Source organism: Penaeus japonicus, unplaced genomic scaffold (genome assembly GCF_977035675.1).
Source record: "Penaeus japonicus unplaced genomic scaffold, GWHDUDI00000001_assembly GWHDUDI00000004, whole genome shotgun sequence".
NCBI lineage: Eukaryota > Metazoa > Arthropoda > Malacostraca > Decapoda > Penaeidae > Penaeus > Penaeus japonicus.
In genome coordinates, this window is record NW_028234406.1 from 13,375,619 (window position 1) to 13,380,618 (window position 5,000).

Below are 5,000 nucleotides of genomic sequence, written 5' to 3' on the forward strand. Positions count from 1 at the left end.
GCAGCCAGCCAGCCAGCCAGCGCCTAGCCTTCCGTGTCTGTAAAACTCCGCTATTCGCACCAAGAAATAGACAGTATGGCTATCGCATGGGGTGCCCAGCATACGCTTCTGCACCACAAGAAAAGGGGAAAATACTCATCCTGTCTTCGTTTGGAGAATGAGAGATGCTACACAAAAATACTCAAGTTTAAACTAGTTACACCTAGTCAGCCCGACAGCAGATAACAAGGACAATATCGTCGATATGAACAATCTTTGTCCAGTAATTTTCCTGGGGCGCCAAGATAGATCAAAATATATTTCTTTTCTCTCTCTCTCTCTCTCTCTCTCTCTCTCTCTCTCTCTCTCTCTCTCTCTCTCTCTCTCTCTCTCTCTCTCTCTCTCTCTCTCTCTCTCTCTCTCTCTCTCTCTCTCTCTCTCGTCCCCCCCTCATCTACCTCTCTAACTCCTTGTTTCCTAACAATAAATTCAGGAAAGGTATGTCCCATGCGATAGACATACTGACGCCAGTCTTAGAGCAGACCAAAAATAAATACTTCGTTCCTCCGGTGCTTTATATAAACGAGCTAAATAAGTGAAGAAAAACGATGTAGAAAACGAGTCACAGAACGTTGTTTTTTTCTTTTCTTTTCCTCTTTCGGTTTCCAGTTGACCTTCCGCCAGTGAACTTGGTGCAAATAGAAGACAAAACTTTGTGAACAAGATATGCGAAGGATAACGAGTTATTTCCCCTATGTATTCCAGTGCAAGTTTATTTTTCAAGATGAAATGAAAGACAAGTGACAAGTGTATGGAGAATTGTGATATGGTTGATAATTTTCTTTTAATCTTAAGCTCAAGATGTCATTTACAAAAAGAAAAAGAAAGAAGCGCTAATTACTATAGTCTTTAGCACTTCATGAGGCAAGGAAAATTATTTACTTCTTAATTCAGTATTGAGAATAATTAAATGCTTCACAAAAAACAGGAGACTCTTTTTCCAATTGTTATATTTGATTTATTGTCTTTTCATGTGGAAAATATTCCACGGCTGTGTTCCTTGCCACAACGTATATTTTATTTCCTACACTCGTTCCCTGTTTATGATAAGATTTCTGATAATAGTTATGGTTTAAATCTTGTTACTCTATTATATACATAAGTGGATTTTCTTTCTCTTTTGTAACAGTTGTCAAAATTATCTGTACAGATTGTGAAGATCGAAAGTTTAGTCCCAAAAATGTTATTAGATATTTTGTATATTGCCTGATGACTTTTGATGTATTATCTGTTGAACAAATGCATATTCTTATCAGTGTTACTGATAAACATTTATGTCACACGTCAAATGTGTGGATACTGTACAAGCTCGATCTTTCTCATAAGTGTTTAAAACTTACGCAATGCAAGTCTGCATAATATTTACATGAGGCGTTATACTAAACTGCCGTTGGACATACGTCAATCAGCAATTATTTTTCCGATATTAGAAGTGACTCGTGCAGATTGTAACAGGCACCGTGTTGAAAGAGTGGTATACCCCGAAGGGTTACTTAAATCTTTTTTAATCCTAGGGAAAATAAATCTATTTTATTTCCTAAATTCATGTGGATGAAACCCCCGGTGATGGTGGAAGCGCAAAGGTCGTGCCGGGACGCTGTCGATTTCTGCTGCCTCAGTCAACACGTGCGTGAGGGTGTGTGTCTGCGCGTTATACTGTGTGCGCAAGGGTGTGAGCGAGCCCCCGTCTAGGCAGAAGGGCCAATCCACAGCGCCCCGGGATCCTGTGCGACAAGGGAACACGCTGGCATGGCAGCTCCCCGGAGTGACGGACCCTTGTATCCTGTCGACGCCTTCTGGCCGCGGCAAAGGGTCTTGTCGCAGCCGGAGACCGTCGCTCTAGGCTTCTCCTGCAAGTACCTGTTACTAAGAAAAAGCAAAAGATTCTTGTTTCTGTACTTAGCGTTTCATATATGTATGTATGAATGTATATATGTACGTATGTCCGTATGCATGCATGTATATATCGGGATAAAACGAGAGTTTTCTGTGAGGACGGAAGCTTCCTTGTCAGCAAAAGTCCCACCACAAAGCATGACGTCATTTAGGATAACTGTATTCATTAAGTGTCTGAGTTTTTCATTCAGGTCTTATCACACTGTTATGTATCATACACCGGCCAGATGATAATGTTATAATAGACTTTCTTTGTCGCGTGAATTACGATCAAGAACCAAATATGTATAATTAATATTGCATGGGTATATCTCCGGGCTACTGCTGAGGTGGTCGTCATGGCAACGAGGTGCAACAAAGTGGTAGATGGGTAGTCGTTGGTGAGCGCTAAAGAAGAGGGAGGAAGAGGGCGAGTGAACAGATAAAGAGGAAAGTAGAGGGAGAGACAAGGAGAGGAGGAGAAAAGCTCTCGTTTTGACTCTTCCTCTTTCTCTTTATCTTCTCTTGCCTTCTCTTCCTTCTTCGCCGATAGACTGTTACAAGTATATGTGTGGATATTTTTTTTTTCTTCTGAAATGTTGCCTCGGTCAGTCCACGACAAACTCCTTGTAGTCCTTCAGTTCTGCACTTATACATTCTTAATAATATCCGGGTGGGTAGCAAAGTTGAGCCTCGAATTGTTTGTTTCTTCAGATGTTTATATAAAAGATAAAACCAATTTGATGGTTGCTTAAGTGTAGTAAGTGTCCATCAGCTGGCCATGACGCTTGGCGATCGTTCTTTGTCTCGTTCTTATTTTTTTTCTTCTCTTCGTATTGCAAGAGAGAAAAAAAATGACGGCCTCCAAGCGTCACTGACTATGTGAGATGTCACGTGACTCCGAGGTGAGGTTTTCCCGCCCATCCTCTCGTTACATCCATCGTGTCAAAAACACATTTCATCTCTCACGCTCCAATGACATAAATGTGCATATGCTCAATAAGTTACTGTATATTGTGAAGAGTCCAAGTTTTTTCGCCCCTCCCCCCCCTCACTCTCCCCCTTCTCCTTCCTCCGTGTAATGTCCAACGCGATCATAGTTGATTCATCAATTGTTTCCCAAAAGCCTTGGTGTTGTGGACTAGCGTAGGGCTCACGACGCGGGCCTGCTGACTTGTCCCGATCACCCGCCGTCACTATCAACAAAGAAAACAAAAACAAAACAAATTATACATCGGTCTCTTCGCATACCGTCGCGATGACTCTGAAGGAATGCAACCTTCGTTTACATCACCGTCGCGGTAAGCTTCGTCGGGCCGCGTAACACAAGTAAAAGTATTAATTAATGAACAATTATAATTGCCTGTCTGTGTTCCTTTCCTTCATTATATATCAAAAATCATTAAATTTACTGCGATGAAGTTACTAATATGAGTTTAGTCAAATACCAAAGCACATTTGATTGAATAAAAATCTTTTTGAAAGTATTTCTCCAAAAACGTTTTAAAATTCAGGTGCAGTAATCACAGAATGTAACCTCATAAGACTCCGTAGAAGTTGTCATCACTAAATTTAATGCCCTAGCCTAAGACTTGCTGAAAAGTAGCTAACTTCATATAGTGTCCCGTGATGTTACTTAAGCTAGAGAAGACAACATCCCTAAAATACCCCTTCAAATTACAGTAGCAAACTAGTCCCCAGATCAGCATTAACGAACGTCTTTAAAAAGACTAGAGTAATGGTAATCAAATATGCTATTTAAATTGGAAACTAAAATGCACTTGGCGATATAGCACCAAACAAGCACGTCTACCATAACAGAGAGTTGCACAGCCGATTCTCATCCACCGAGTCCCTTCCGCTCACCTCGTAATCGCAGTTCCCAGGAATCTCTCGAGCCCTTTCTCTCACCAGTAATTAGTTCCTCCTACGCACACCCTCTCGGGACCCCACGCGTTTCCCTTCGACCGAAACCGCCGCTGCGATGGTAACAAATCGAAAACCCCGCCTCCTGTCTCCTTCATTTTCTGTGAACCTCACGCGCTGGTGCTGCCTTCTTCCGGGGAGTCCTGTGTGGTTCCTTGAGATGGAGTTACGCCTCGTGATGGGTTTCATACCGTTTCCTTGGGATGTCATCACCTCATCTCATCGTCATCGAACTCTGGTGCTTCCTCCCGGTATAGTAAAGTAGTGAGAGCGGAGAAAGTTGCACATCCGAAGCATTTTGATTGTTTGCCAAAGAAAAAGCTCGGTTCTGCAAGGTTCTGGCTCTTGGTCCGATGCTTGTCGCCAGTGAAGTAGGATTTAGGCTGTGTAGGATATTGCGCAGACCTGAGCCAACGGTTTTGAGCAAAGTTGGCAACGTTTGTCACCAAAGGTGTCTGATTATTTGGCTGGAAATGTGTTCAGTCAGTCAGCCATAATGGTTCGTTAGACTCTGGTAGAAGCCTGTGATTGCCAACATACATGTATCTAGCACTGTAACGCCTTTTCGTAGAGTGTACCGGGGGGTTCACAAAGCACAGAGAGAGAAAAAAAACAATACAATACCATTGTTTCTGGGCGTTTACCTGGATAAGGTTCCCGTCTTCTTCACGTGGCTCAGTGGTGCCAACCCTCATAATTGTGACGTTATTTGGAACCACTGGAACCGATTTCTGCAATAGCATTTAAGAGACCATATCAGCATAAAAGACAGAATATGAGCAAGAAATTCTCATCCAGCTTTCATTAATGAAATTACAATGCGAACACTGATAACATTCTTCCTTAAATGCTGTTTAAGAATATACCCAGGAGGTGAGCACGGTTGGCAGGCCTGTGAGTCACGAGCACTATCCTGTAATTTTGACATAATACTATGCCCATGTAAATTCCTGAAGGACTTTTGGATGATATCATGAATAATCATGTATAAAACACAGCTATGATTTTTTTTTATATAACCTAGAAAAATTCTTTCTATGAATATTCTACTGCTGCAAAATACACCTGTTTGTGTACATATCATTTGTGTCCATCAGATTTTTGTGTTCACATGTTCCTATGCTGTACTCAATTCATGAAGCTATGAGGTTGCTAGTGGA

The 5,000-nt window shown here is 41.7% G+C and overlaps 1 protein-coding gene across 9 annotated transcripts in view; it reads left to right on the forward strand.

Annotated features, from left to right (window-relative positions):
- Window positions 1–5,000, forward strand: part of Shab (potassium voltage-gated channel shaker cognate b) — a 253,379-nt gene that overhangs the window by 248,018 nt on the left and 361 nt on the right. For all 9 annotated transcript variants that reach the window (XM_086536058.1, XM_086536064.1, XM_086536061.1 and 6 more), the window contains one exon: window positions 1–5,000. This exon is cut by the window's left edge and continues 1,119 nt beyond it; it is cut by the window's right edge and continues 361 nt beyond it. The gene's annotated coding sequence lies outside the window, so the exon portion shown is untranslated.